Source organism: Rhodnius prolixus, unplaced genomic scaffold (assembly GCF_049639745.1).
Source record: "Rhodnius prolixus isolate KJV_2025 unplaced genomic scaffold, Rpr scaffold_2, whole genome shotgun sequence".
Taxonomy (NCBI): Eukaryota; Metazoa; Arthropoda; class Insecta; order Hemiptera; family Reduviidae; genus Rhodnius; species Rhodnius prolixus.
Window position 1 is genome coordinate 11,220,707 of NW_027411592.1, and position 22,382 is coordinate 11,243,088.

At 34.1% G+C, this 22,382-nt stretch overlaps 1 protein-coding gene across 9 annotated transcripts in view; it reads left to right on the forward strand.

Moving 5' to 3' along the window:
* Window positions 1-22,382, forward strand: part of LOC141450413 (uncharacterized) — a 645,025-nt gene that overhangs the window by 588,429 nt on the left and 34,214 nt on the right. The gene's annotated exons all lie outside the window — the stretch shown is intronic.

Here is a 22,382-nt window from a genome sequence, read left to right on the forward strand (position 1 = left end):
AACTGAGCGGTGGAGTAAGTAACGGGATTGAGCAGGAGAGAAATAGGAACCTCCTTTATGTTTTGGTACTGGTGCCCTGCTGGAGCAGAGTTAAGAGTGGTTGTGGGTGGTAAACGAGAAAAGTGGAGATCTGAAGAACTAACGCGCCAGATCGGATATCTCTTTCAACTTCTTATGCGCAGGCGCCTCCTTTTGCTTATTTCTACCTTTCTAGTTCTTTACACGCGAAACTAATTCATTCTTTTATCCTTGCCCGTTCGTTATCTACACAATGTCCTCTTGTGTATTTCCTTTTCTTCTTACGTAATCCCTCTCTCTAACCTCTTAAGATCGGTCTTCTTAGACTTCCACCTCCAAACATGCCGGGATTCGCTACTGACACCATTAACTGTTCAAGTTATTTTTAACAAATACTTTATTTTTGTAGTATTTTACTAATTGTAGATTTTCCTCGCATTAAATGATCTAATCGTTTCGTTAAAAAAAAAAAAATAAATAAATGAACAATACGAGCCTCACTTGGTCAATGTTCCGGAAATCTTTCCTTTTGTGATTTTCTGTTAAGAATCAAAACTTCGGACTTCTACGCACCTAAAAGTTCCACGAAGTTTATTACCGAATCCTCTTAGCTCAATATCTCAAGCAGATTTTGGTCGTGAAGGAACAGCATCAAAATATTACTATTTCTTTCATTGTTAAATCACATAAATAATTACATCAGTATCTATTAACATATTGTTTAACTAGTAATTAAAATGATTTACAATTTAAATAGAGCTATGAAAGCTCGACTTGCTCATTCACTTTACTAATGGTTATTTTGGTATTAAAAAATGTATATTTACAAAAATGAAGTGGAAGAGCGCTAGCACCAAATGTCAGCTACCTTCCACCCATATTTGTTACAAATGATTATTATCATTTGTCATGCTGCGCATGTAATGTACATAAATAGAGTTGAATGTAAATAACAAGGTTTACCTTGTAAGTAAATTATTACAGCCTGAAAAAGTATTTCTTGTCATGTTAAAGGGTAATGATTAATTTTAATACTACATTGTAGCAGGCAAACTGTTTTATTTATTTATGGAATTTTTACTGAACACAACTGTAATTAGTAGTGAACTAACTAAAAGGAAATATACAAATTGTAACGTATCTTGTAGCCTCTTACTCTTCTATTTGCACCACAAAGAGTGTTCAGCTCAGGAACGTGGAAAATCTGCTGAAAGATTTGGTAAATTGTTCAGATTTGTCTAAATCTTTGACTTTTCCTTTAAGGCATCCCAGGGCAGCTGCAAATCATATTCTAAGTCATATGATACAGAGTATGAGTTAGAAGTATGCTCAGATGAGTAAATCCTGATGTGTAAAAGTGGTGTTTAGAAAACTGTTCTTCAAATAGACATAAGGTTCAATTCCTCCCATTATAATTATTTCGTACTCGTGACAATCCTTCAGTACCACGTTGGGAATATTCCAACATTCTTCTTACCTAGTTCTGACCCTTGTGTAGACCAATTCTCTGTAGTTTCCTCATTCTCTAACTTACTTCTTCCCTTAAGCGGCCAAAGTTCTTTCTTAGCATCATTCTCTCTCAAGAATTTAATCATCTTCCATCTTATCTTGTGATAACTCGTAACTGACGTACATCTTGAATATGATTATCTTCGTTTCTCTGCACAGCATTCGAAAGATGAACACTTTCTGTAGAGCCCAAAATTACCTATTGTTACTATTATTTTACTCTTGATTTTCATTACGCTACCGTCATTCTCTCGATAAAAAATTCCAAATATATGAAATCTTTAAACCTTTTCGAAATTATTAGATGCGCAAGTGTTCTAATGTGGCCATTATTTTGTAGAAAGCAATCTTTTTGTCTGTTTCTCATTTAAATCCACAATAAAAACTACATAATGCATGTAACAGAAGAAAATTACATAGGATAAAGCAGTCTTATCGTTTTCCAGGATTCTTGGTGCTGTTTTGGATATACTAGACTAAGATTATCAGCAACCTTAAGAAATCTGGCTTTGCAACACAATCCTACACAATGGTCTGTTCACCTATTTATTAGTTGACCCCTTTCGGACATGTATAATCTCCAGCATATTGTCTCACATATAAGCAGACACGGAAGCCACAAATAGATCTTTTAGGGCATCATGGATTTTGCATTGTAGTCACTCCCTCTTACAATATTATTCAATCAGAATTATGAGTTTCGATCTAATCAGCATGACCTCATCTGTATAATTCGACGTTGGTTCGTGGCCTCTCATATACTCTCGGTAGATCTACTTAAAAGCTATATCTCTTATTGTTTGATTATGTGTTATTGGATTTCGTAATATTTCCCTATGAATTCTCCTTCACTGGTTGGCCGAAAACACACCAATTTGTGCTGAAGGTTATCCATTCTATTGGTCGCTTTTTATTTTTAGAAATACAAACTCGCGAATTGTCCATTAAGTAAACATTATTTTATTGATGTATTGTGTTAAATTATTATAAAAATAACAATAATCGTGACTGGAAACCTAAAGTTTTTCGTCACGTACTTTTCACGTACGTCACGAAAATCGTTGCCTAATTTGGACAAAAAAATCTAAACCGATATTAAAATAGTAGGTTGATTGATGAAAATAATGTCAAGAAAAGATTTTCTTCAATATCCGCTCTTAAGAACCGTTAATTTATGGCTTATCAATGCGAATTTCTGATCAAATTTTATTGGCTTTAATGATCCCAGTTGAAATTCACCACAAAATGCAATTCTAACACTTAGTCTGGATGAAAAATAATAATGCATGTACCAACTATCTTCTAACATTTTTTATCATTGATAAAATAACTACACTGAAGAATTATTTTCAACTTGCTGCTTTGACCAAATGCTTTCTCTGGTCTTTTCTTGATGAACGTTACTCTCTCCTAATACCACAAGTCAGAATCACCGGGCGACAATTGCCTCAGAGAAAAAGAAATAAAAGTTTGGCCTGCTGGTTGCTTAAAGCAAGTATCTTTTTATAAGACTTATTCAAGTTACGTTGGAAGTTTAAAAAGTCTAGAAGATTGTGCTGCTTTACTTTTGAAGTTGCTATTTGTCCTAACAATATAGAGGGGCTACATTTTGTTAGCTGTGATATCTATGTAGAAGTTGCAACCAAATTTCTTTTTTTAAGCAGCGATCTTCGTTGGACCAACACCCTACCAGCATGATGGCTCTTTGTACAGGTCTACTCTCTAAGTAATCGAAAGTATGGTAAGAGAAAACTTAACTCATCATCTGTCGTTTGAATCATAATCAAATTCGTTTGTAACTAAGGCTTTTTCAGCTGCAATTGGACCATTGTTCACTTAAAGCTCTTTAGTAAGCATAATAAGTAAGTGTTACTTTAAAATACAGTTTTAAAAGCGTTTAAAATTATAAACTTTCAGTTTTTACTGAAAATGGAAACTAATCGAAACTCACAATACATTAATGGATTCCTCTCAAAATTACTAACATTAAAATTATCAGTTCCCTTTTAAAGCAATCACCTAATAACGAAAATAGATCGTGTCCTCTTTAAGTCTGAAAGGTTTATCTGATATTTATTGTTGATTTCACGCACATTAGGGTTGTTGTTTAGCGGATATTTCATAAGGCACGCTATATTCCGTGTTCCTCCAAATGGATTTCAGTTGCTAGTTTTTGTTTTCGCTTTTTTGTATTATTGCACTTTAATCATTAACTGGCTATACTGTGAGGGGAAAGATTTCTTTTTTGTTTCATCGTTTTTGATTACAAACAACTGAAAGAAATGAAATAAAATACTGGGTGGATAAAATTCGACTCTTTTACGGCCATTATATTTATATGGCTAAATACTTATATATAAATGAATATATTGTGAATCACCTTGAATATATTTTTTGTAAAGATAAAATAAACCTTTGGGTGAATGGAGAGGTAATTTTAAAATTCGTGAGAGTGTGCTCAACTATGTTGTTTGGGATGGAGGTTGTGGGCGGAGGAGGTAGTAATGAAGAAGAACGTGCCCTTGGCTAAAAGGCGGATCTTTCACAACGGCGGAGCTGCTCCTCCCCGTGGGGGAGAGGCTCTCCTTTCCCACCTCATGGTCGTCGGCATACGCTAGATAATTTAGACTTAAGACTTTGTTATAGTTGATCGTTCTCACGCTATCTCAGTCTTGTTCTAGTGCTCTCTCAGTTGCACTCTCCGAGAGGAAGCCGCTGATGAATATTCAGCCACCTTTTTAACCTATATCGGATATCCTTACATTTCTGTTTACATTTGAATATTGCCTCCTTTACTAACTTCTCTCTTCGCCTTTTGTACTCTTTCTCTGCCGCCCTCTTCGCTCAGCAAAACGTAGAAGATAGTAATTATTTAAATGTAAAAAAAAAAGGAAGTTATCAAGTTGATTTCTTTAAAAGCCTCCAAGAATAATCGATTCTGAATTACTTTTGAATACTTTTTTTTCAGTACAAAGAACACTAAATAAAAGCCCAACCAGTTTACAATGTAAATGAGGCTTTAACCATGCAAAGCTCCATCTTTGTTCTATCTCTATTCTTTTTTTAATTTATTTTTACTTTGATAGTTACAATTTTTTTTTTTTGTACTTTTAAATAAAGGCGGTGATGAACTGGCTTTTAATAAAATGTATTCAAGAATTATTTTCTACTTTCATGATAAACACTTACCAACTGAACCTAACAGCACTGATTATTACTTCATAGGACTGCACAGTAAGCTGACGAAATTAGTATTAAGGAACCCTATAGTAATGGCCCCAAGTACTGACGGTTCAAGGGCGAATTGCGTCATCCCTTTTACTCTTTCAGAACATAATTGGTTACCCCTGATGTACAACTAATGCTCCTTTTTATGCGTCTAATTGCAATTCAGTTCTACCTCCAGAACACATTCCTCAATGATCTAATCTGAATGCAAAGTCTCCTCTCCTCGCACGTCATCATCATTATCATCCACTAACATCCCTCAGCTTCCATTCTCAATTGATTTCACAAAGAATGATTAGGGTGTGTAAAGTTTGTTAACATGACCAAAGCAAGTAAAACTGGCTGTTATTTTAATATAAAGAATTTTTTTACGTCTTCCATTAAACTAGGTAAGTTCATCAAACATAAAGATGGCATAAATAAAATTTTACTGATTTTTATTGAGTTGATCCAAAGTGACAAACTTTTTTGATCAATCATATTGGTTAATAATCAAGCGACATAACAGTGGCTTGTACCGTAGTTGGTAGTTCACAATCAGTGTGCAATAATCATCAATAAACCATTTATGAAGCAAATTCATTTTACGATAAGAATTAATCACACCGCTAATTATTTAACGGTTTACAAAATTACCTTCTTGAATTCCTCTCATGACGTATTAAGGTAAAACAATGAATAGATTCCCAAGATATTTAAGAGCAAATCTCCTAAACTTTCATTCCTTCTCATTCTCTTGTTAGAATACCTAGTTGTTACCTCTTGAATGGTTGCCGCCGCACCATGAAAAACAGTTGAAGAGTACGATCGAACGAGTGTGATAGAAAATAAAAAGTCAGGAGATGGAAACGGGAAGTACAGAGAGACATCTGTAGTCGGGTCACGAAACTTAACTTTCGTGAGGGAATCCTTTTCCAATCCTTCACTAACACTTGCTTACATTTATCTGTATAGAAGTAAGTGTGTGTGTGTAAGTGGCAACCAGGTTAGTTCTTCGTGGAAAGTAAAAATAAAATCGAATTGCTCTCTTTCATTTTCTTTCCAGAAATACATCGACTACTCTAGCAACTCTGGAATTTCATATCCCCCACAACTGTTTGATGGTCTCATGGCTGTTCAGCACCGTAGCTAATGCTTTGAAGGGGGGGGGGATATTTCTGATGTGGTATTTCTCTATATAGTAATAATAGTTACAGAATATTGAAGGGTTTTTGTAAAGATAACCTCAAAAACTTGAGTAACGTAGTGAGCTCTTTTGGACTTACTTCATCTGGAATCGTTTTTCAGAAAATGAAATTTACCAAACATAAATCACGCTCATTACGGATGAAAACCTTCAACATCAATTACGTTGTACGCATACGCTCATTGCGATTGACTAAGATAAGTGAAAGAATTAAGAAACAAATATCTCACTAAATCGTGAATAAATTCATATATAGAACTGCTACAACTTCTAGCTTATCACTGTAATCCCTGCGTAAATATGTAAAATTGTAGTACTCGTTTACATTTACAATTGTGCACAATACCCGCTTTCAATCTGTATTTTTAAATGAGATATATGGTAGTAAAGTTTAGGGGTTTTGCATTTCCTTCTAATTTCAAAGTGCTGTATCTTCTGTACTATTAGTGTAATCCCTGCGTAAATATGTAAAATTGTAGTAGTCGTTTACATCTACAATTGTGCACAATACCCGCTTTCTATCTGTATTTTTAAATGAGATATAAGGTAGGAAAGTTTAGGGGTTTTACATTTCCTTCTAATTTCAAAGTGCTGTATCTTCTGTACTATTAGTGTAATCCCTGCGTAAATATGTCCAATTGTAGTACTCGTTTACATCTACAATTGTGCACAATACCCCTGTATTTTTAAATGAGATATAAGGTAGTAAAGTTTAGTGGTTTTGCATTTCCTTCAAATTTCAAAGTGCTGTATCTTCTGTACTATTAGTGTAATCCCTGCGTAAATATGTCCAATTGTAGTACTCGTTTACATCTACAAATGTGCACAATACCCGCTTTCTTTCTGTATTTTTAAATGAGATAAAAGGTAGTAATGTTTAGGGGTTTTATATTTCCTTCAAATTTCAAAGTGCTGTATCTTCTGTACTATTAGTGTAATCCCTGCGTAAATATGTCCAATTGTAGTACTCGTTTACATCTACAATTGTGCACAATACCCGCTTTCTATCTGTATTTTTAAATGAGATATAAGGTAGTAAATTTTAGGGGTTTTGCATTTCCTTCAAATTTCAAAGTGCTGTATCTTCTGTACTATTAGTGTAATCCCAGCGTAAATATGTCCAATTGTAGTACTCGTTTACATCTACAATTGTGCACAATACCCGCTTTCTATCTGTATTTTTAAATGAGATATAAGGTAGTAAATTTTAGGGGTTTTGCATTTCCTTCAAATTTCAAAGTGCTGTATCTTCTGTACTATTAGTGTAATCCCAGCTTATATATGTCCAATTGTAGTACTCGTTTACCTCTACAATTGTGCACAATACCCGCTTTCTATCTGTATTTTTAAATGAGATATAAGGTAGTAAAAATTTAGGGGTTTTGCATTTCCTTCAAATTTCAAAGTGCTGTATCTTCTGTACTATTAGTGTAATCCCAGCTTATATACGTCCAATTGTAGTACTCGTTTACCTCTACAATTGTGCACAATACCCGCTTTCTATCTGTATTTTTAAATGAGATATAAGGTAGTAAAGTTTAGGGATTTTACATTTCCTTCAAATTTCAAAGTGCTGTATCTTCTGTACTATTATATAAGGAGATATAAGGTTGTAAAGTCCTCCATAATTCGAGTAGCGATACTCGTACAGTGGTACGAGTTTAAAGTCGGTTTGGATAATTCCAGAGTTTCAGAAATATTGGGAAAAAAGGTAAATCTTTGTTAGTTTATCTAGAAATTCCAAATTTTCTACTTCTGGAATTCAATTTTGGGTCCCACCTTGATCATATACATTTGGTTGGCTACTTTTGGGAATAAATAGCCACAAAAATGTGGAAAAATAGAAAAATTCTTTAGTTTTACTAGAAATTCCTTAGTTTCGCCTTGTAACATTCTATTTTTATGGCTAGATTGGATAATAAACTTAGGTCGGCTAGTTTTGGATGTAGGGGTTCAAAAAAATGGTATAAAAGGTAATTATTTGCTATTTTGTATAGAAATTCCAAATTTTCTACTTCTGGTATTCAATTTTTGGTCACACCTTGATCATATACATTAGGTTGGCTATTTTTGGAATTAAAAGTTCGTAATAAAAGGAAAACTAGAAAATTTTTATTAATTTACTAGAAAATCTTAGTTTCATCTCCGAACATTCTAAGAGATGTCTTTGAAAGTCATAGTAACTTTCTATCAAAACAGCGTTTAGATTTCAGCGAAAACCGAACGTAATCGACAAGTTGTAGGCGTCTACATGTGATTTCCGTCGCTAGAACGCTCATTGTGGGTTGTGCATACCTAGATGTAACCGGCCAGGACGAATATAATATAGTCTCTTCGCGAACATCTTGCGTTCTAACGTTCACCTTCCTTACAATTCTTACTTAGTAAAAACCTACAAAATATTCCTTGCAACTTCTTAACATTCGTTGTATCATTAAAAAAAATTCAGCATTAACCTTCATGAGGTCGTTTTTGTTCCAGGGTTACGTAAAATAAATGTAACCACCTTTTGCTGTAATGTAAAGTATAATTTTAGCTGGTCAGTCTTACATTACGTCATTTATATTAAAATATCCAAGTTAAGTCGCCTGCAATATTGCTTTCTTGATCAAACAGACACATTGAAATGCAACAGGATAGAAGTATGTACCAAGTCAAATGCCAAGTCTTATAGAAAGGTAACAATCGTGAACTATGCTTACCCAATATGTCTAGTCTTTTGTTATTTAATACTTCTTTCTTTTGTGTGTGTTTTTATGTTATAATTGATATAGCGATATAGTTAGACTTTCTAATAGCAAAAATCTACAGTTATTTTTTCATTTATACAAATGAATTTATATAAATATTATATAAATATTTTATTAATCAAAATAATTACAAAGAAGTTTATCAAACCTTCACATTTTGCCTTGAGATGAGGCTCTGACAAGACGATCTAAGGATATGAAGTCTTTTTGGTATAGGTTACTCATGATAAAGAAAGGAAACTCATAATCGTGAACGTAGAAGGTAACACAGAAACATGAAAATCGGCACAGTTCATTTATTGTGATCGGAAATATTCGTGTAGACGTTCTCTTGAGTCCAAAAACAAAAAACTTGGTTCTTGTATGCATGGCATGGCTGTCGTGTCAGGGAGAATGTGATCAGCATAACACGAAAACAAAAAATGGTAGGAACTTTAAATTTTTGATGTTTGGCTTACGTGCCATCATTTTGCAGCTGGTCGTTTTTTGGCAAAAAAAATGGCATCTTTAAAGTATATAACAATGAAGTTATCTACTTATTAGTGCAATTCTACGGTTTAAGAAAGGTTAATTACGTAAGGTTGAGTCGTGTGAGGGGTCAAACAATATATTTTTGTGGTTGATTAAAAAAACTAGACTCAACTAGTTAGTGCAGTTTAATGTTTTATTATTTGTATTTAACTTCCTGCTTTGAAGAAAGCAAGTCACCATTTTGTTGTTCAGTTCGAGTCCACTTCCTTGCCTTCCGTTCTTGATTCTCCATTTAAACTCCCACGGTTAATTAAACCAGAGAAGATAGATTGCAATGAGATATGTCTCATTTAGCCACAAAGCATCTCTCTTTACTTCACAATAACAAATAGAAAGTATTATGTAACCTGAAGAGCTGAGAGACGTTGAATTAAGAGCGGAAGAACATCGTTGCTGTCTTTGTTTATGGTGGAAGTGCTTTCTCCGGATATTATCTTTGGTAGAAACTTATGAAAAGAATAAAAACTTTATTCTTTCTATTTAAGTGTTTTTAGATTTTCTATTTTATTTATATAAAGGAAGAAAAAAATGGCTTCATTAAAGCCATAAAATACGATGTAAAAACATTCAAAAAAAATTATTTTCTTTAAATTTAAAAAAAGGAGGAAGAGTGCACTTCAAGCTCTTTTGAAGGGAACTAGCCGGCCGCTTACACAGAACCTTAGAACCAGCTGAGGTGTTTTTTTTTATTTTTAGCTATGCACTTTATTTTGTTAGCGGCTCCAGTCTTTGATAGTCTGCCCTTTTAAACGAATCACCACATACAGCCTTGTAAGGCTGATGTTAGAGATAATATGGAGATGGAGTGAGGCCAAGGACTTCGTTAGATTGTAGTCACGACGCACTTCAATATCCGGGCTCTAACCACGGCTACGTATTCTTCTCCAATCTGACAAGCTATACTTTTATCTGTCGTCTCAACTCCTTTACACTTTGCATTTCACATAGTTATTGCTACTCCTCGCATGTAGCTTGTAATTATATGTTCTACATATAAGTAAGTTTGAATTATCTTGAAAAGTTTCTGATTCTTTCTTCAAGATACATAACTGAAAACTAGTATCTTTCTACAAGATATAATCCGAGTAAATCCGGCAAGAAACAAGAATTTTTTTTACCCATTATAGTCGTAGTTCGGTAGTAGCATTCTGGATTCCCACGAGTAGATCCTGGGTTTGAATCCAGCTGCTGGCTCTTAGAATAAATTTGCGAAAAATATATCAGTTCATGGAGATGCTCAGGACTTCAAATGCGTTAAGTCTCAGGTTCAAGTCCAGAATTGCTGCTCTTAGATTTTCATTTTCCTGGAGCCTCCACTACGGGTGTTTAACGGCAGTGGTGATCGTAATATAAGCACACTACCCGGAAGCTGGCAGTGCATGAAAATGGCTCTGATTGCTGATGACCTTTAAAAGTTGTCGCACTTTATTGCTAAGTTACACTCTGCTGTTTTAGCAATATATTTTCTTTTTTTCTACTTTTAGTTCTTGCTTTCAACTTTCGTTTCGTTTTAATAAAAAGTTTAACAACCTATTAAATAAAAAAATAATATAAAAACTGTCTTAAAAAAAAAATGTAACCCCTAAGTTTGTTCTGTTCGTTTGGTGTGCGCAAAAGGAAGTACAACTTACGCGTGAAGCATAATAAGTCTGTTCGGCTTTACATCTGTACGTGAATCTCCTAGTTAAAATGGCCACTTTACCAGATGATAATTTTGTAAATCTTTAAATGAATTGTAAATGAAGCAATGAAATTAAACTGTAGGAAATACTAATAGAACTCATTAAGTATTCATCTGGCTTTTAAAATTGATAATTTGTTAATCGCCAGGATAGTCTTGCTGATAAATATTGGATTTTCTATGTAGCCGACAATCAAAAAGTATTTGTAATTTTGCAATTAGATTCTTAGCGCTTCTATATGATTTATTTATCTTCGTATTCACCTACATAAATGTATTCAATATTTTTAGATAGAATTTACGATACAATAAAAGGCACAAATCCTGCTAAAATTTTAATAATTTTATAAAACTTGTTACTTTAATGTGTCAAATGTTATGGGTATTATAAATTAACTGTGAGAAAAATCTTGCCATTGGTGACCAGATCTTTTATTGCCCTAAAAGTTAGGTAATCCCTAATTTTGAATCACTCTCTCTTGCGGCAGTTACTAAGCAGAGAATGTCGAATTTATGGTTACCAAAATAAAACTTAAAAGACTAAAATGATGGTATTATTATTCTATTGTTTATTTCGAGAAATATTGCGTTTATTTACTTGTTCATTTTTTAGGTTGTTTGCATGTATGTGCATGTAAAGAGGAGATATTTGTTGCTCAGGAGTGCGTGACTGCAATTGTATATACATACATATGTATACATTAAGTATAATAGGCGAGTGAAATCGAAGCTTAAAATGCATCTTCCTTCCACCACAACTTCTTCTGACCTGATTTCCCTAAGAATCTAATAAATATGCCGAAGAATAAATTATTTATTATTATTATTATTTTGTTGTACTATTACGTTGTGTCAGTTTTCATGTAAAGATCGTTAACATTATTGTAAAACTTTTGCATTGTGTTTTAATGCATAAAAAACGGAAAGTAAGTTTATTCCTATTGTAAAGCACAGTCAATGATCTTTTATTTTTTGGACATTAATCGTTCTGCGGTACATCGGCACTTCGAGATGCCTAGTGATGACCAGCTGACTGTTCAACTACCTAGTAGAATTTTCTCCTAGTTCTAATTGTGGTTAGTGATCTCCGCTTCTAACAATTGCAGACAATATGTCGTTTTGCTCGCTCTTCCTCCGCCTTATGTGTTTATTTATGTACATGCGATTCTGTGAGAGGCAAGACGGTAGCAAGGAATTGAATCTCACCAATCGAAGAGGGATATTGCTAGCGAAAGGATCATATGATAGCCTTGGCTTGCAAAGATCATAGTTTAACCTTTGTCACCCTTTGTGCCAGCTCGTTAAAATTAATTGTGAACATTTCTTTTTTTGTTAACAATTTCGTTGAAGTTCACAAGGGAAGTCGTTGCCGATCGCCTGAGTACAAGATTAGGCCTTTCAAGAATTGTGATGTACTCCAAGAAAATGTGAAAATTTTTCATCCCAGATTTTTTGTTATACCCTCCTCCTTTTGCTAATAGCAAAAGGGAAGTATTGCGATCAAATCAAAATTATTTCGGAGACGGTTTTTATTAACAGATTTAAATCCCATCAAAAAATAGTTTTTTGAAAATAAGTTGCGCTTTTTGCAATAAAGATCTATTGAGAATGATTTCCGCGATTTTTCTTTCTGCTTTTCCAGTTCTATTAGGCCAATACTCTGGCGATCAGCAGCGATACCATTTGCTGATGAATTGGTTTACAGTCCAATGTAAACACTTGCCTGTAGTCTTGTTCATGGTAAACCGGATGTAATCTGGCTAGATCTCCTACCTATGGCTGAACTTATATCGTTTGGGCCGTTTCTTGCTAAGAGCCTTTTATAACAATTTTTTAAAAAAATAAGATTGCAGCTGACTAGATAGCGAGAAGGTCAGTATCCATTTGTACGAAAACTAATTGGAGCTAGAATTAGCAGAGAACCGTTTGGACATTTTTCCTTTTTTCGAGACAACAAAAAACCTGTTACAACTGAGCCGGCCATCTCTCCACACTTATCTGATTGCACGTTCTGTAAGTTATATTTTGTACTCTTTCTCCTCACCATTTCTATTTTGTTTCCTTCTTTTGTTTCCTATTTTGTTTTCTTTCTTAAAAAGAGGAATGTGTTAGATTTTTGTCTTCTTTCATAATTGGATAGCAGATTCAGTTTTTGCGTATATAAACATCTAGCAAGAGGATATTACGTGTTTTGTATTCCTAAAATAATTATTATTTATAAAAATTTAAAGTCTACGTTTCATCTAGTTAGCAGGTATGTAATTATTTTTCATGCCATTCTTTCTAAAAATAGCTGGTGTTTTGTTGATGTTTAGTTTTAAATTTTTTTTGTTTTTTAGCAACTTTATTGCTTTTTCTTCTTACTTGTACGCGTTAGAGAACTTTTTTGTTTTATGAACAATGAATTTATACAGTCGATGGAAAACTCTACCTACATTTTGAAAGAAAACCACCATGATTTCATATGTATGCCCTAGGCGTTGCACTTGAATATATCGTGTCTTTTCAATGGACAAATCGCAAGAGCTGATAATATTTTCGATAATTTTGAGTGGATTATAGAATTGCCTTGTTTCCATGGTAAGTACATACCTAAATACGCTTGTGTAATGGAAACAAAACAATAGTTAATAATCTCAAAATTACCGAAGAAAAATTATTGCAGGAATGGTATTTAACTGAAGATTCATAAACACTTAAATGATTGAAGTTAGGAAATTAGGTATTAAATTGATAATATTTAACAAATCGAGACAAGATAGAAATAATATATTTTATGCATTTTAATTAATTTAAATATTCACAGTTAAATGTTCAGTAAACCATAAATTACAGCTGATTTGGTAAAAATGAACTTAGCATTTGTATCAGCTGATTTGGGAAAAAATAGTCTATTCTCGCTATAATGGGGCTTCTGATTGGTTGAAATGATTTAGGTACTTCAAACTGATTTGCTGTTGAGTTTTGAACGAAATCATCATTTACCTATATGCATTTTTTATTTTATACGTATTTGAAGTTTTTTCTTAAGGATATTGATTTTTTGGAAAGAATCGATGATTCATAGACATGTACTCAATATTAAGAATTATTTGATGGATACGGAAGTTTCAGTGGGTTAAAAGGGGTGCAAAACGTTGAAGGCAACAGGAAGTGAGAAAGTATGCACCTTCCGTCCTGTAGAAGGATGCAAATTTTGGTAGTTTTGCATAATTGTTAATCTATTCTCATCTAATGTAGAAAGAACGAAAAATCCTGAAAATGGAATTGTGAAAAGCGAACTTAGCGAATCGTTATTTCTCTTCCAAGATGATTGATTGTGCTAATTCACCAGTTTTACTTAGTTTGTTTGGAAAGAAATACTGAAAAATTTTTAGCTCGAGGATATCTTAAGAATATTGCATTCAGACTGGAAGGCTGCTTCTTGGAGAATGGAGTAGCGGTAAATTGCCTTCAAGCATTAATAAACCTTATAAAAGACAACCAGATTAACAAAGGTTTGATAAAAAATAGAAATGAAGTGAAAACGGCTGAAGTTTTTCATCCCAGATGTTTTATTTTTTGAAAGTAATTACATTCTTATTGTTCGCTAATTATGGCCAATTGAATAGTGTTTTAATGTGATGGAAATTCGCAAATTGTTTTACATAAGTTAGAAATAGTTTAATATAGGCCAACTATTCCATGTTAGCGCTAACTTTGGGTACCTAAATAATGAAGATATTGTTCCAGAACAATACTCTGGGCTGAAACTTCCAGGGCTGGAAGGGCTGGCGAGTCTTAATAGGGCTTCAGATATCGCTATTTCTGCCGCCGTTCTAGTGAATATATTTTCTTAAATGGATCAAATTTAACTTACATTATTTCTAGTCGATAAATGTTTAGTCATTTATGTAGGAGCTGTTTTTATTTCTATAAGTTCTAATTAACATAGTTTCAGTCCTTTATTGAAACTTAATTAAATACCTATTGCAACGTTACTCAGGTATTCTAAGGAATACCACACAGAACGCGAAAATGAAATATATTTGTGAAAACGTCTGGAATTCCTGTAATCTAGCATTATTTGGCTATGTATTGAAGTTCTTAATTAAATAATCAAGTTGATACCATTATCTTCTTTATATTGTAATATCTGTTTCTTACTTTATTTTTAATTGTTTTTTTTTCAGACTTCTGGCTTCATTTTGTTGGATATTATGTGCAATTGTATTTTAGCCATCGTTTGCAATAAAGGGTTCTTCTTCCGACCGCATCGGATGATATTGTAACTTTAGAGTCGACAAATATTACAGCCTTTTATCTAACAAGATCGAAACTATACTTGGTAGCTTTGAGATCAAATCGCTGGAAATGCTACGACTTTAAGGAGTAATAAAATTACAATGCTACTATCAATCGAGAGATTTTTCAGTTAATGATCAAAAAGTTATCATGGTCATGCAACACCCAGGATGTTTGCAGATAAGTCTTGATCGCGCTTATGCTTAAAAAAAAAAAAAAAAAAAAAAAAAAAAAAAAAATCGCGCTTATGCTTTAGTCAAACTAAGGATGATTCATAGAAGAACAGCTAGAGAGGTGAAGGAAAATCAGAAATAGAATGGTTTCCCAAATAAGGCAATTCTTTTACAATACATTTTTTTATTCAATTCTATTACACACTTCGTACACATGATTGTAAAGGAACGATCTCACGGTTAGATAATTTATTCTTGTTGCAAATGTGGCTTACTTGTGACCAGAATATTGCATCAATTCCTATCTTTCTGTAATATATTATATGTAAATGTGAAACTATATTGTTTTACAACATATATGTTTTTTTATTCCCATGTAGAAAATAAATAGACCGTATACAATGCTATTGCATCTATTGACTTAATACTGCAAATATTCTAGAATACTAAGAATTTTAGTAACGTCATTCGTATTAATAAAACTATTGACATTTTGTAGTAGGTATTGCTTTGTTGGGTGGGTTTAGTAATTCTAATCAATGTTTTCTCGGAAAAACAAAATTTTACTAATTGTTTGAAAGCCAGTAAAAGGCACTTGCCACGCTTAGACCAAATTTGACAGTATTCCTATTTTACTTCTTACTGAAGATATTAATTATGATATCCAGGCTGTCAGTCAAGAACTATGTCCACATGATATTAACAATCTGCACGTGGGAGTCCAGGGCACTAATCACACCAGATATCTCTCCCCTTTTAATTAGTTATTAATCTTAATGGTTGTTATTAGCGCTACTAAATGGATGTAGTTATTTGTTATTTTATTATTTTTGTAGATGAATTTTGATGACACTAATGTAGGCATCGGGTTCTACTGATACGCAATAATCGCTTCTACACTGTGTACTGTGTAAGTCTTCTGCCAAATAATCTAACGTTTCTCTTCTTTAGCGCGGGTGAGAGTCCGCCCAAAGGTGGCCAAACTTCTCGCCCAGATTCTTTATGTAAATCCTAGAAAGAGAAGTGATGCCGGCAGTTACAGACAACAATTACCTAGTGCCAACTCACCCTTTCTCCTCCAATGCTCTTTTTGGATGTTCTAAGTGTCGCTGAAATTAAAGAGAAAGAGGATTCAGTAGTTAGGTATGACCATCCCTGTTGCTAACAGGGAAGGAAAGTAAAGTTTCCAGGAGAGTTCTAGCAAAAGAGAGGAGATGGTGATCAGGGATAACAAGTGCCTAGTGAACTCCAAGTTACGTCCTCCCTAGATATTCTAAAGATAGCATCCCAAATAACAGAGGTTAGGAGGATTCTAAAAAGGCTTGCACCTCCAATAATTAGGGATAACTAATTCCTGCTATTAAACGGCTCTTCTCCAATGAGCCTAAGAAGAGCAGGAAAATACAACCGCAGTAAGAGAGAGCAGCTGGCAGATTGGAGTAAACCCTTCCATGAGGGTGAGCCCCTTTCAACTTCTGGTAACAAGCAGTCCTCCTGGAGAAGTCCAAAAAAGCCGTGCCAGTGCTTAGTTAGCTAGGAAAGGCTTCTTAAACAGAGAGTGCGCCTGGTGTATTTGTGGAGGCTTTCACTCTATAGAGTCACTAAGATGCTATCCGTTCTTTGGCACAGATTTGGATTAGGGTGAGCTAGAGTTCGGCAAGAAAGGGTTTACTAAATCCTAAATATAATACCTATATTTCAATCTAATTGGAATTTTAATGGCTTTAAGATTAAACAATCACATCAGAATTTTTTAACTGGGCTTAAAAATATAAATATATTTATTAAAAGTGACATTGTAGCCCACAACTACATTATAGCGCCCACCATTTTGTTTTTTAAGGTGGCAATTTTTTTGGGAGTCTTCTCATATCTTCCCTACATTATTTGCTTTTTCTCTTCCTAAACGAAATTTGTGGCCCTGAAAAACTTTACTTGTTCCTTTTCACTCCCTTACCCAGTGGCCTCTTCGTCTTCCTCCTTTCACAAGTTGCCACTGCTTAAACCGTTAGTCGGTCCGGTTGGTGCGAAGCGAAGTATGTTGGATAAGTTGAAAAGATGTTACTTACAGCCGGCTGCCCCTAGAGAGTACAACTGAATCTTGATCAAGGATTGGGCAGTGGGGATGAACTCTGGTTTCCATTGCGGACCGCTCTGCTGGAGAGAAGATTTGGGAACCTCACTCTGTCTCTCTCTCTAAATCTGCCCAACTTTCTGTCCCTGGGCTCTCATTTAGTTTATTACAGAATCCGTAGGAAATCCAGTAAACTTAACTTGTCACACAGAATAACATTTCTATCCTAGGATGTCATTTATATCTTTATGGACCCTCTTCTTTACATGTAGCATGTTTATATTTTCTGCAATTGTGTGATAACTAACTTTAGCTTCTGTTTATTGCTCTCTCTTGACCCCTGCATTTATACATATTGTCATTATTAGTTTAATGTTTGCATTTAAACTTCGTCTTATTTTATGAGCGCATCTATTATTTGTGTTGCATTTTGTAGTAGACAAAACTCAATCTTCTGCTTCCCTTTATCTTTTTTCTCAGTTACTATGGTAACAGTGTTTTTCTTGTTTGAGGTCGCTCTTCCGATCGTTACACACTGGTTCAAATGGCCAATATGGCGGAACAAAGACAGTGAAAGTTCTGTGATAGTGTTCCACCAATTATTTTTCAACTAGTGTATCCTTTACACACAACCACAATTGTTTTGAAAGAACGTCTCTTTTCATTCTCCTTAATTTGAGAAAAGCACATATCGCGGCAGGACGCCAGGTGTCAAGTAAAGTACTAGTCAGATCCAATTGTGGCTCCTGAACCTAATTTAAATTTACTGCTATTTTTCGTTTTCACGTTATGCTAACCGTACACTTCCTAGTCAGATGGGCATGCATACAGAACATTTACGGGTATTCCCGTTAAAAACTGGAAATCGAAACTTTGCCTTGATCACAATACTTATTAGTATATTTAGAGAAAGTATAAACAGGTATAATCTTTTGGCTCGGCCTAGTTTTCTACGTTAGGCCAAGTACTTTATGAAAGATAATCTTTATTGTTCAATAGAATGATAAATGTTCATAAAAACTAAATTAGCATAGAAAGCGTATCTAAAAAGAAAAATTACACCAGGTGATTATCTAGTCAATGTACGAATCTACAATCAAATCTTTGTTATTGTCCAGCTACTTTCCCTTCACGGTGTTAAACCTTTTTTTCTTTTATTATGATTAAATTAGGAAGCTAATTCCATGATGGAAGAAAGAATAATGCTAAATCCAGTCATTATTTTTGCCGAGCTTTCGATCTAGAGACTAGGTCATCTTCAGGGCTTATCGCCAATATAATATTTTTCTATTGTAAAGTTGGTGGGTCTTCTGACCTGTCTGCTTATGAACTGAGTGTGATCGGTTTTATATGTTCGGCATTTTCTGATATCCGCTTTATTTTGTCTGCTTTGTTCGGATCCCAAATGCTGGAGGCGTATTTAAGTTTAGACTTGGTAGTAATATAAATGGATTTCAGGGCTTTGGAATCCTTGATACCCCTGTAATGTCTAAACTAATAACGATCAATGCTTTATATTGAAATTCGTTTTAGGGCTTTAGTGTAATAGACAGTTCTATAATCTAGAATGTTAGTAAAAGTTAATTAAAACGCATAGTTTGAAAAAAATGAATTAGTTAGAACCTGGAGACTTGGAGGAAGTCCTGTAAATTTGGTTTTTATACAATTAAAGCATATACAATAAATCTATTTGACTTTTAGAGCAACTTACTCTTTCCGCAACTCTTGCGGTTTTAAATAAAACATTATAATTAACTTTATTATTTGAAATGTTACGCAGCGATAACGAAACAAAAAATTATATTTTTTTAAAAAAAGAAATTCAAGTTTTCCGTAAAACAGTAATAATAATAGACTTAATGATCTTGCACAGTATTTAGCGAAAAAACAGGTGAACGATTAGGCTAAAAAATACCCTCATGATCAGAGAGGTTGCTTATTATAACTATAATTGATTTTATTTGTTTATGATTTAAGGCGCGTCAGTATATGAAGTCATTAGCGCCCGGAACTTTTTTCAGCACAGAACTTTTTCGTTATAAGAAACACTGTCCATCATAGGACGTTGTAAAGAAGCTACTAGGAAGTGAAAATCTAAGGGCCTTAATCCGGGATCACAGCGTCGGATTATGCGCTAACCACTACGCTAATCCCTCCCCTATAGCTATTATTATTCTAAACAGCTTGCAAATTATTCGCAGGGGGAGAAAACAATTCAAACAAAAATACTGATCAATATTTTTTTTTTTTTTATTAGAAAAACTAATAACTACGTGAGCTGTAACGTGACGTATATCTGTGCAAAAAATTGGTATAATTAAACGTTGCTGGTAAAATATCCGTTAAAAGTGAATAACTTAGAGAAAGAGATTTGTATTCCCATTGTAGACAATCGATTTTCCTCGACACACTGTTATTTTTACGGTTGTTGTTCCGGTCGGATAAATCTCGATTATTTCAGTATATTTGGCTCTCCTTAGTTTTGTAGATACTATTTTTTTTAAAACAAAAAATGCTGACACATCACCAAAAATTGGAAAACCAATATTCACAGGCTTGGTTTTTGTTTTGGTTTATTGAAAATACTTTTCTTTCTTTTTTGCTGTACATAGCAAAGTAAATATCAAAGTTAGATATTACTGCAATTATTTAAAATAGTACTAAGTTATTAATTTTATTGGTACAGTACTTGATTTTATATAGTACGTAGTAATTATCTTTGAAATCAATCAAGCGTTCAACAGCTGCCAATCAATTAGATCAGCTGTTTACATTTCTGATGAAACCTTATTGTCATCCCAATTTATTTGTCAGAACAAGAAATACCTTCATTAACCTCTCGATCAGTGTCGTGGAAAATTGGTTTAGCAAAATCTCAGCGTCCAGACACAGTAAGTCTACTAATTCATTCATTCTTCAAATCCAACTTTTTAATTTATTTTTTAAAGCAACATTTAATGAACTATTAAAGTTAAGAATGGTTACCCTTTGATATTAAGTTCGGTTCTACCTGTTCGTTGTATGCTATGAAAGAAGATTAAATGTGTTCCAATTTTGTAGGAAACTCCTTTTAATTGATTGCATATTTGAACTGTACTTAAACATTTTCACTTGGCAGTTTATTTAAAAACTGGATTTTAACGTCAAAAGTTAACTGTTGATTGTTTCTATGGTTGTGACTGTTTTCTTTGTATGAACACCTAATCTTTTTTAACCAGCTCTCTCTCCCCTTCAAAAGCAGGACAATTCACCGAGACCTTCTCATAGCCATAATCTTCAGATACTCCTCAACCTGGTCAATCCACTTATTAGGTGGCCGCTTTCTTAGCTTCCAGCCTTCAAACGTACCCGCTTCTGTTGCCAATCTCGGTCCGCAACTATTTTTCGATTCTTTTGCTCAACCTTACTTGCTTCATTCTACATATAGAATAGAATAGAAAAGCGGGACTGGACCTATACACCACGGCATCGCAGCCAAAAGAGGCTTATTGTGCTCTTCCCTTTGGATCTAGTAGACGAAACCATCCCTTCTAAAAAAGTTGAGGACTTTCCCTACTAGTTCTTTTTGCGCTACTATCTCCTTTGGTCTCAGAGTTCCCAAGATTTCATAGCGCAACCGCTCGATTGCAACGCAATTGAACAACAAGTGTGAGTATTCCACATATAAGTCATGTAACTAACTCTTCATCGATGCGGATACATCATTCTTGCAAGCTTCCGTAGATCTTTCGGAAAATCCTTCTCTTTCTCAGACTTCAGTACTTCATTGTCAGCACAAAGGTATTTTGTAAGAAATGTAACAAAGTCGTGTGAGTGTCCACACCAGATTTTGGAATTGAGTGTACTTATTCTCTTTACAGAGCCAGAGAGTATAAGGTTTATACCAGCTGGTCCAATTAGATTCATTTTTAACAAGAATGAATAAATTTAATAAAATAAAGTGTTCATTTTACCATTTTAAACATATGATACACATTTTAGAGGCACATGTTGTATACATTACAATCTTCTTAACTTCGTCTTCCTCCACTCGCTCCCAGCAACTCTTTATTGCCGCTAACTGCTTCAACACTAAGAGGGCAACCAACTAACGAACTGTAGGGAATTGCTTTGCGCCCTATATGAGTGGGACGTTACCCTGATAGTCCTTCTGTTTACATATAAACACAATAACACCAGCATAGCTCAGGCCAACAGATTGCGCTGCTGCTTACGAGGGGATCTTTCTTCTCTCACTGCCAACACATTTTGCACAAACTTTCCTAATTACAATTCTCTCTCTCTCATCTCTCCATTACACGCTAAGTGTTCCACTAATTATTGTTACATGTGTAAGTATTTAGTGTAATTCAGTGTTCAACTGAGTATTGTGCAGACGACTGTGAAAAACATAATGCTTATTCAATTTCATAACTTTGTTTTTGCCAGTAGTTTACACAATTTCAACTAGGTTATTATTATTTTTTTTCAATACTCTTAAACAATTTTTATAGTCCATTCTCTCTTGCTGAAATAATTGTTCGATCATTTAGGTGAATAAGAAGTAATAACGTTCAGTTTAAGTTTAGAAAAATCAGAAATCCGGAAATATATGTTTTGTGACCTCTTTACGTTGAAAAGAATGGTTTTTATATATTTTTATCTGTATTGTGGGTTTATAACTGAAAGACGAGAAATCATCGTTAATATTGGATATTACCTCAATAGGACCTTGCAGTAAGCGTTCCGGAAGTGTCACTTTCGAGACCATTGAAGGGGAAGAAAGGCGCCTAATTTGGCCATCGTACCCATTACCTGAAACACTGATATTACCTGGCACCCAGAACAGAATAACATCCTTGCTAAAAACTGTTTCCTCACAGCCTCCTGGAACATTCCAGCTCCAATTTTGTGGTTTACATGCAAGAGTTTAGTGCCTTCAGCGCCACCCGAGCAAGGAAAACTCCCC